Source organism: Sinocyclocheilus rhinocerous, unplaced genomic scaffold, assembly GCF_001515625.1.
Source record: "Sinocyclocheilus rhinocerous isolate Xijiao unplaced genomic scaffold, SAMN03320098_v1.1 scaffold2835, whole genome shotgun sequence".
Taxonomy (NCBI): Eukaryota; Metazoa; Chordata; class Actinopteri; order Cypriniformes; family Cyprinidae; genus Sinocyclocheilus; species Sinocyclocheilus rhinocerous.
Window position 1 is genome coordinate 344,849 of NW_015664204.1, and position 11,741 is coordinate 356,589.

General features: G+C 38.7%; 1 pseudogene; it reads right to left on the reverse strand.

Moving 5' to 3' along the window:
• Positions 1–1,188: 1,188 nt before the first annotated feature.
• The window catches only part of LOC107729940 (lethal(3)malignant brain tumor-like protein 4), a 58,021-nt pseudogene continuing 47,468 nt past the window's right edge, over positions 1,189–11,741 (reverse strand).

Genomic DNA, 11,741 nt, shown 5'->3' on the forward strand with positions numbered 1-11,741 from the left:
AAAAATAAACACTCTTCAATTTAAAACAAATCCTTTTGGCATTTGAAATTGATCATATACAATATATTATTATCCTTCCCTGTGCAAACGTATGGTGATTTCGCACAATAAATAAAATGATTCAGCAGGTACGGCAAAATCATACAGAACTGTACAAAATAATAGAGTACAATTAGAGGTAAAAAGTAACAGAAAGGGCCCAGATCTAAGTATTAAGGAAGAGTTCAGACACTAATGATCGTCCTGACATCACTTACTCAGAGCCGTAAGACTTTCTTTCTGAAGAACATTCTGACTGTTCTTTTCCGTATAATGAAAGCCGAATGTCTGACAAGCTCCAAAATTACCCCAAAAACATTTTTCTGAACTCATACGAAGAGTATATACATACTGAAGCCATTACTGACTGATAATCTTCCTCTGCTCTCAAACGGACTACAAAAACTAGATATCATTGATATCGACAGAACTGAACTGTCAGCCAATGAGATTTCAGTCCTAATTCGAAGCGATTGAAAGCCGTACGGATCACTATACGATACACATCTGTTTGTGTCATTCGGTCGAGCCTCCATTCACTTCCATTACACTCAAAACAGCAGGATGTTCTTTTGTGAAAGTCACATGAAAAGGGTGAGTAAATGATAACAGAACACTCATTACCAGATGAACTGTTCATTTAAAGTCTCTCACGCACACACACACGCACGCACGCACGCACGCACACAAACACACACACACACCACACGCAAACACACACACACAAACACACACTCTCTCACACACTCACTCACTCACACACACACAAACACACACACCACACGCACGCACGCAAACAAACACACACTCTCACACACAAACACACACACAAACACACACGTAATATTTCACTATTTAACTGTATTTTTGATCAAATAAATGCAGCCTTGCTGAGCAGAAGAGACTCTTCCAGAAACATTAAAAATATTCCAACCTTTAATATTCATCATAATTTCGCTTCAAGTAAATGCATTTTATTTTAAGTTAGCTTTGATTCTTTTACTTGAAACAGAGACACGAATACTAATCAGGAACATTTGTTTGCAGTGGAGCAGGTGTGATTTCACTGCATTTGTAGTGAAAGAGTAAAGCAGGATTTCTCTCATCTGTGTTTGATTTGAAGCTGCTGCGGCTGGAAGTGGAGAAAAATCACATTTGAAACTCCTTGGATTTTTTCTCCACACGTACCTCCTCTTTGAACTGCTTGGCCTGTTCCTCACAGCCGGGTAAAGAATGGATGAAATCAGCCACCTGAAACACACACACACACACACAGTTTCATCTTCACTCTTGTGTTTTCTGAGATTCTCAACAGGATAAAATCAAGGTTACAGTGTGACTGAATTGCTGGATTGCTTAGCAACTCTAAACAGCAGCAGTCACACCAATAAACTGTATCAGTTGGTAATCAAATAGTTTATTCTGATTACTAATACATGTAATATTTTCATATTTTATGAACACTGGTGTCTATCATCAAACTAATGCAGTGGGTTTTTACAAATACAAGTAATTTTATCATGTTCAAAGAGTCTGTGCCTGAAAACTAAAATATAATAATATAAAATATAATAAAACATAATAAATAAAACATCTAAAAAATTACTTGTACACTGATGTCTATCATCATTTTGATTTAGTGGGTAATTATCAATAAAGTAATTTTATCGTGCTTAAAGTGGTCTGTGCCTGAGAACAAAAATGCAATAATATCAATATAAAAATAATATGTAAAATCTAAAAAAAAAGAAAAAACATAATATAAAAATACAATATACATAAACTACTAAAAACACCAACATCAAGCGACTTATTGCTTTTTATAAATTGTCCACTAACTTTACATAAGACACTAATGCTCATAAAATAATTACATATATTAATAATTAGAATAAATTATTTGTTTTAGACTTTTAAAACGGATGAAATAGTTTTAAACAGGATCTGTCAAATCTTCATTTACTCGTGCAGAGTTACAGACACGTGAAAGCAGCGTCATAAAGTCTGACTGCGTGTGAATATGAAGGCTGACGCACGGCTGATCTGATCGCAGGTAACGCTGATGAAGCACGAGCGCAGGTCAGCTGAGAGTCTCAGGAACCTTCTGCAGCGTCAGCAGCGCGAGAATATCCTGCAGCGTTCACACAGGAACACACTCGCGCTCAGGGATCTCCAACAAACAACCGCAGCTAAGAATAACCCGGCTGAAGCGGCGCAGGAGTCTCTGAAGAGCTTCACTGATCTGCTTTTTGACCCTGCAGATGTTCTCACAGCACCATTACAGGAAGAGCGTCTCTGGAGCCACGCCGGACTTTAATTAAAGAGACAAACGCCAGAGAGGATATTTGGAACAACATCTCCATTTATTATAAAACCGCCACCATTAAATAGGTTTAAAGTGACAGTAAAGACATTTATAATGTTACAGAAGATTTCAGACGACAGATAGACAGACGACAGACAGACGACAGACAGACAGAGAGACAGACAGACAGACAGACCTCGAACCGCAGCCAATCAGATGACACCAGAGCCACGCCCCCTCATCAAACATTGGGCTGCTTGTGCAGAACAAACCAGCATGATCTCAGGGCTCACCAGCTGTTGTTAGTGTGTTCTGACTGGTTGCTAGGGTTAATGTCAAGCAGCTCAGTCAAATCAAACTCCAGATGTTCTGATCTTGAACACTCTTCAGACTCACACTCACCTAAACACGAGTGATTGGCTCGGTTAAATCACACTCATAATCAGAATGTATGGAGAGTCGCTGAGTGTAAATCCAGGCCATTATTCAGCATTAAACACGCAGCTCTGACTCCATCAATCCAGACTCGATTCCACAGGAACAAACGAGCCCTTCAGTGCGAGTGTTTACCGATGAAGAACGACTCGTAAATCACAGTAAAGCGCTGAGCGCTGAGCAGCTACACTAAAGCCAAATCACACAGCTGACAGCGGCTCTGAACACTCTGTACCGCGGTAAATCTGATGTATATTACTGTGTTCAGGACTGAAGGGAGTTTATAGACCATCACTGACACAGAACCAGCACAAAACTAGCATTAATCAAACACTCCATTAACAGTTATTCTGAACTAACATATTTGGACAATATTTTAATAGTTAGACTATCACATCAGCCAATTAATCATAGCCAACGTCTTCACTGAATTTTAAGCTTGTTAATATCATGTAATTTTGCTGTTATTAAATTGCATTAAGCAAATACCATCTCTGATAGTTCTGATACTACAGAACTACAAACTTCATAATAAACTAGACTACTGTTCAAACGTTAGCGGTCAGTATGAGTTTTTTTAAGAAACTGGATGCATTAAATAGGTTTAAAGTGACAGTAAAGACATTTATAATGTTACAGAAGATTTCTATTTCAAATAAATGCTGTTCTTCTGAACTTTCTATTCATCTGTGAATACTGAGAAATAAAATATTGTGCAGCACAACTGTTTTCAACATTGATAATAATCAGAAATGTTTCTTGAGCAGCAAATCAGCATATTAGAATGATTTCTGAAGATCATGTGACACTGAAGACTGGAGTAATGATGCTGAAAATACAGCTGCGCATCACAGAAATAAATTACAGTTTAACAGAGATTCACATAGAAAACAGCTGTTTTAAATTATAATAATATTTCAAATTTTTTACAGTATTTTTGATCACATAAACGGTGAGCAGAAGAGACTCCTTCAGAAACATTAAAACATTTTACCAAATGTTTAAACAGAAGTGTATATAAAAAAAGAACACGGGAAATCATCAAGCGGCTCACTCATAATGGCTCTGTCACACAGTGGCCTGTGCAGCGTTGGGTGATATTTACACAGCCTGCAGCTCAACACGCGTGTTGTGTGTTTATCTCTGCGCTCTGTTCATCCTCATGGAGCTTCAGCCGCACCTGGTTACCATGACAACCAGAGGCTCGATTTCACCTTCGCAACCCAACATTAGCATGACAAACAGCCTCAAACTACTGCACAGAGACAGCCACTAAACGCCGAGAATGTGTTTAAACTCGCGATCATGTGACCTCCAGCCTCTGCGCTCCCATTGGCCGATGTCACATCACATCATTTGCATAAAGCTGAAGTCTGCTCGACTGTAACACTATGAAAACTGCAGCTCAGGAATCAATGATTCTGAACAATTTCTGCCTTCAAACTGCTGTCAGTATCAATAATTACTGTTGTGATGCCTGATATCACAAATCTGCACTGTTTTAAAAAATATTTAGGCCTAAATTTAAAATTTGTGTATTTAAATTGCATGCACAATTTCCATGCATTTGGATTATTGGTTTTAACAAACTAATAAACTTAATGTGATCATATTTGTCAGTCATACATCAATCAAACAGGTCAGATTTTTTCAAATTGCTTAGAATCAGTATAAATCTGTTCATTATGAAAACAAATACATTAATTAAAAACATGGTTAAATATGGCTAGCTGTGTAACAAGCAATATTCAATCAGTTAAAATGTATAAGACTGAAACAAACTGGATTTATTGATGATCAATATATAAATCTGATCATTATGCATTTAAAACACATTGAGTTTATTAGCACTATTACAGAAATCTGTTTCATTGATGTATGACTGACAGATATGATCAAGTTTTATATGCAATTCAAATACATGAATCTTACATTTAGGCCTGAATCTGAATATACAAAATGCAATATTCACTTAATGTCTCATTATTTGAGTAAAATCAAACATACAAAACAGGGATGCAAAGCTGGATTACTTTCATGGAAAGCATTCATATGGTTTGAACAGGAACAGATAAACCCCGATATGAGCTGCATTCAACAGTAATAACTGAGCGACGCTCATGAAGCTCAGCCGCTCAAACTCACGAAAGCCAAGTGATCTGCTGAATGAGAGGAGTCTGGTGTTGCTCACCTCCTCTACGCTCCAGTGGGAGACGCGACTGGCCTGAACGCCGGCCACACCAGGCAGAAGCTTACAGTGCTGCTCCCAACACAGCGGCAGATCACGGCTCGGGTGAGCAGACATGGCCGAGAGGAAGACCGACTGATGCAGCGCCTGCTGGAGACTGTCCATGCTACGCTCTGAAACACACACACACACAGAGAGAGACACACACACAGACACACAGAGACACACACACACAGTGACACACACACACAGACACACAGAGACACACACACACACACACACAACACACAGAGAGAGAGACACACACACACACGTCACTTACAGCATGCAAATAACAGGAGAATAAAAGCAAGAGTCCACCCAGAAAACAAGATCATTTGAAGATCCAACACTTGCATTTGATTTCAGTAGTTACAGTTGCATGGAACTTTCAAACAGATCCCAAATCAGCCGTTACCCTGCGCTTATTAAAAAATAAATAAATATAAATTAATAATGAACGTATTAAAGGGGTCATATGATGCGATTTCATTTTTTCCTTTCTCTTTGGAGTGTTACAAGCTCTTGGTGCATAAAGAAGATCTGTAAAGTTGCAAAGACTAAAGTCTCAAATCCAAAGAGATATTCTTTATAAAAGTTAAGAGTCAACCACGCCTGCCTAAAACGGCTCGTTCTAACACGCCCCCACATACCTACCTCACTATGTGGGAAGATTTGCATAACACCGCCCAAATGTTCAAGCAAAGAAAGAAGGCGTAACTTTTATCCTCGCTGTAGTATTGTTGCCGTCGGATTGCATCGGCTGTGGGGATGAAGACCACAACTCCCATGATTCCTCACTCAGTCACGGCGTCATCAAACTACGCCTTTGTCTCTTTGTTTGTTTTGAATACGCGCCCTCTAGTGGCGAAAATTACATATTGTGCCTTTAATATATGCACACAAAACTACTGAACGCCAATACGTCAAAGAAAAACTGATTTTCTAGGGCTAATCAACATTAATTATTAAAAAATTATAGAATAATTATTATTTTTGGACTAATTATTGATGACCAACCATTTTACAGAAATAGTGTTTAATAAAGGATAACATTTTAGTGCAAAAATATTGAAAATTTTCACTTCACACTCAGTTTGGATTAGAAAACAGAAATATTTAAACAGATCCGAAGCTCATAAATCACACTCCAAAAATATTTACAGTGATTTTTTACTGAATTATTCCAGTTTGTCATTTGTTGGAGATAGAAAAGATGGTTTAAGACACTTTCTCTCTCTTTCTTATTTTCCCTTTCTTTCTTTATGTATGTATGTATGTAGTTGTTTGGAAAAATGTGTGATGTGATCTACATTTCCAAACAAGGAGAAAAAAATAAAAAATAAATTATATATATATATATACATACATATACTTAAACATTTTTTAAAGAATATGTATGCAGAATTGATGTACCTATTAAATTAATTTCAAGCATTTAAGCAGATGCCTTTTGATCAGGATGTTTTTATAATCATAATCATGAGAAACAAATTCAGTCAAGTGTGTATAATGTAAACATGAATAAACATGAATGACAGGCTCAACACGGTTTCTCCTGTCAAACTGGTCCATGTAAAACACACTAAACCTTCTCTCTCTGCTGAAACTTGTTTTCCGTTTGCTTCCTTTCATTTGCCACACTTTGAAAACCACATGAACTCTGAGAAAGCGCTGAAGTTCTGTCAGTCTCCAGCTTTAGATGAACATGACAAAAGCAGGTCTGCTTCGCGTCTGACAGACACTCATCATGAGCTGTGGTTCTGGAGAGCGTTCAGTCACGGGGAACACAGAAGCGTGGCGTGTTTTCGTGTGTTCATGCGGCGTCTCCTGCTGCGTTCAGATGCATCCAGCGCAGTAATGCACACAAACAGCTGCCACTCGTGTTTGGGCTCATTTGATTCTAAAGGTCATTTCTACCAAAATAAAGCACAGATTCTGTCTGATCACGGGGTTCAGAAGCGCTTTTCTGTTTAATGACACACTGCGTTTGGATGCGGCATGAGTCTGTCAACACAAACGGCTCTGAGCGCGGTCTCTGCTCGCTGAGATCTCACAGCGTCTCGCTCATATGTTCCTGGCAAACGCTGTGTCTCACGCTCCACTGCGCAAACGGCTCTTTATACACCAAAAGAGCTGCTAAACGGACACCAGAGATCCTTCTAATGAACTCAAACCAGCACAAACCAGTAAACAGAGGTCAGAACATATTAGACTTACATTCCAGTCTCAATCAGGTCTAATATGTAAAGTAAGGGTGGCTTCTGTGAGGGTCCGGTTAGTGCTGGTCTTCACTTGGTCTTCTAGTAACTAGCAGTGTGAATCTTCAGGCACTTCATGAATCGTTAATCGATTCCAATATGATTCATAGTCTCAAATGTCACTGACAGCGTTTGGGTTCAGAGTGAGTTATAGTGCTGTGAAGCCAAAGTCTGTGTGATACGCATTGAAATATGAGCTGAAACAGAATCAATGTGTACAAAAACATCACTGGTCTGACATACTTATGGAGTAAAACATGTCCTCATAATGCATGTAGATTCAGGTTTTGCTACAGTATGAGGATGTCACAACTGTCTGTCTCATTCAAACAGGAAAAAAAATAAATAAAATGTTTTGGCAAAAATGTAAAAATGAAAGTTTTTGTACATTTTTTAGTAAATTTTAGAACTTGTAATAAGTTCTTTAGTAAAACAAAATGTAATAAAATAAAAGATGAGTTTGTTTCTTCATCAGATTTGTAGAAATGTAGCACTGCTACATTTTCCAAATTTGAAAATAATTCATAATAAACCTGAAATAATTCAGTAATTCTCAAACATCAGATCTCACTAGGATAAAGACAGCCAAATACTGAGGAGCATCATGGGGTGCCGGCGCACAGGACACGGACATCACGAGATCAATGCAAGACAGACGCGCACACACACACTCTCTCTCTCTCTCACACACACACACACACACACACACACTCTCTCATACACACACACTCTCTCACACACACACACATTCTGCAGGCGGGTATTCAGCAGAATGACATTCACTCCAGTCCGCGTCGCCACCTGTGTCCTGTTACACAAGCCGTTGCCAAGGCGATTGTCACAGTGCATCGTCGTCTGAGCAACTGTTTGCAATCTGTTGTGTCACATGATCAGGTGAGATCAGGCCTGATGATGAGGACGCGAGTGGACGGCGTCACCAACGATTAGAGTCTCACAGCTCGCCCATCACCGCAGGACGCAAAAGAGCAGCACAACAGAGAGAGAGAGAGAGAGAGAGAGTGTGCAGCTCTTCTGAAGCTGCTGGATGTTATTGGTCTGATCTGATGTCTTCTGATGCTCCTGTGAGGAACGACAGAGACTGAGAGTCTGATCAATCGGATCCTGGAGACGTTCACCTTCAGACGACACCGGAATCTCGTCTGACGCAAGCGAGCAGCTTCAGCCGTTCATGAAACGCCAAATCAATCACAGGTCACCAAACGAAGCTCACAGACGATCAATCACTGTTTCAGCAGCTACTAAACACATCTCGACTTTGACTTTCAGCAAATTAAAATCTAAAATCAGTCGGACAGACAACACTCATATCTCACAGGAATATGATGTTCAACTGTAAATATTGAGAGTCAGAGAAAGATCAGCCGCTGACCATCTGCTCCACACTGAAGATCCAAACCCTGCTGAGATGATGGAGCAGAACCAGGCCAAAACCAGCATCTCAGTGGGACGGTACTGGGCCAAAGAGCTCATCTGAATCATGCACTTCAGTGCTAAAATATATCTGCAGCCATAATCTGTGTTTCTCTGCCTCCAGACCAGCGGATCTCAACCACGAGCCTCCGAATGACTGAAAATTATCTCAAATCAAAGCAATCCAAATACTTCTAAAGTGCTTACTAATCTAAATTTCAACATTTACTCATAAAATCAAAGTAGAAATATGATGTTTTTATAACGTTTATGACTGTTATAGCGCCAGCTGTGGTCCGATCTCCTTGAAACTTTGAGTTTTCGTTGAGGCTTTATAGGCTTTTGGGTATATTTGGATAGAACCCTTTTCTGAAGGACCCCATTATAGCTTCCCAAAGGGTAAATTTCAACACGTTTTTGATAATTATTGACCTAGACAGTCCAGAGAATTGCACTGTGGTGGTTTTTTCCAGATTGAGCGAAAAAACCTAGGACTAGTTCGCAAAAGTAGGTTTTTCACATCTTCTCAATAATTTAAAAAACGGTTTGATTGCCAGCAGTGGTTCTAGAGGCAAAGTTGTTCGGAACGAGGAGGTCTATCATACGATACAAATATCGAGTGTATGTGCGGAAAACCGTGCAATGTACAATCGTTTACGTCCTCAAAAAATGTGATACCGCCCCCCAGTGGCCGATTTCTTTCACCTTTCTCACAGACCTTTGGGGCCGCGAGTCAAACAGGCCCACCGAGTTTCGTTATGATCGGCCTCCGTTAACCTTGTCTAATAGGTGCTCAAACTTCATCGGCCAATGGCGGCCATGTTTTTTGAGATATGCAAATGTCCCCATAGACACTTGTGGCACTTTGGACCAAGACCGTGCACAGTGATTTTCATGTTGATAGGACAAATGGTTGCCTATTTATAGCCATTTTTAAGTTTCTTATAGCGCCACCAAGTGGCCAATCTCCACGATTTTTTCCCTGTGACCTCAGCTTGAGCTCTTACATAAGTGTTCCAAGTTTGGCGAAGATATCTCATTCCGTTCAGGAGTTATAGGCATTTTACTAAAAGTGGCCCTGCCCCCTTCGAACGTTTTGGCGTCCCTTTGCGACAGTGAGTCAAAACTTTTTTTTGATAATTATTGATATTCACTCTCCAGAGAATCTTTCTGCACTGGTTTGGTTCAGATCGGGCGAAAAACCTAGGAGTAGTTCGCAAAAGTATGTTTTTCAAAAAATGCAAAATACCCGAAAATTTCGCCGACATAAGACACTTGAGCCAGCGACTGACGTTTTAGGAGTTATGAGCAATTTCGTACTTTCGATCGCTGTAGCGCCCCCATCAGGCCGATTGGGTGGCGGTGTGAGTACTACCATCCCCCCAAGTTTCAAGTCTCTACGACTTACGGTTTGGTCTGCACGATTAGTTTTACGTGGAAATCGCTCATCCGTGACCATTCTAGCAACTACTATAGGGTTTCAGCGCTACGCGCTTGAACCCTTAAAATAAAAAAAAAAAATAATGAAAAAATAAATACAATTTATATTTATGAATATATTTTATTTTAGCTAGTTGCAAAGGCAACATTCCTAATTTTAATTTAGTTTAAATAGCAAATAAAAGTAATGAATGCAATTATTAATTAATTTAAACTATTTAGTCATTAAAAACCTAAAAGGACCAAAAAAAAAAAAAGAGAGAAATAAAATAAAAAAAAACGAAAAGTTACCAAAACAAAATTACTAAAACTTTCACTAAAATTAAAATGAAAATTAATAATATTAATTCAATTGAAAAAAATATTGAAATAAATACTAATTCAAAATATTAACAAAAACTACGTAGACATATTAAAGAAATAATAAAAAATACAGAAATTATTGAAACTTTAAAATTAAAATAAAAACTGAAATATAAAAATAAAAACATTCAAAATATTAATAAAAATATATAGACATATTAAAACACTAATAAAATGACAAAAATGTACTAAAACAAAAATACAAAAAATATTTTAAAAACTTATTCAGAATACTAAAAACATATTCCAAAAACATAAAACACTAATAGCATTTCAATGACACTAAACAGCCTCTAACCGAATCGCTGTCTCTCCGCTGACAGCTGATCTGAGAGCAGGACTGAGCTTCTGATGCTGTGAAGATGTCTGTGAAGATGTCCTCATCTGATTCCATCGTCTCTGCTAATGAAATCTGAGCTCATCTATCTCTCAAAATCAGTGCGTCACCAACCCAAACCGCGCGACCTGACGGTTTAATGTTTTAATGGAGAAGATCTCTGGAGGCAAACGAGGACTGAAGAAAAGCTCAGAGCTTTGGGATTATTGACTCAAGCCGTTCTTAAAGTCAACCCATCAAAACGACTCGGTTTACATCAGTGCATGATATAGTACATTAAAGAGTGATCATGTGACTTTTACGTACGCCAGGTGACCTGTAAATGCGAAAAAACTGTTTCCATTGCAGTTTTGAGAAATTTTCCTTTTTCAAATTGCCTGAAAAACCACCTCATGGGAGCGTAAAAACGTTTTTGCGATATATGGGAGTTTTTGCAAAATTGACGTTCCATTGGGTGTATTTTCAATTTTCAATTTCAATTTGTGCAATTTGAAGGGTAATGGAAACGCAGCTACTGAATCAATGATCTGACTTGAACTGATAAACGGATTGTTTTCTATTGTCCTCTTGCATTATCTGCACACATTTTTCCTGTTTGACTCTGTAAAGCTGCTTTGACACAATCTGTATTGTATAAAGTGCTATAGAAATAAAGGTGACTTGATTGAAAACTGAAAATATAAATAAAAACTAATTTCTACACCATATGTAGTTTGGATGGATCTGCAGTGAGAAAGAGCTGTAGCTGCTGCTGGTCTGGAGAAAGAGCTGACTCACCAAACACCTCCACACACACACACACACACACACACACACACACACACACACTCACTCACTCACTCACTCAACTCACTCACACACACTCACTCACTCACTCACTCACTCACTCTCTCACACACACTC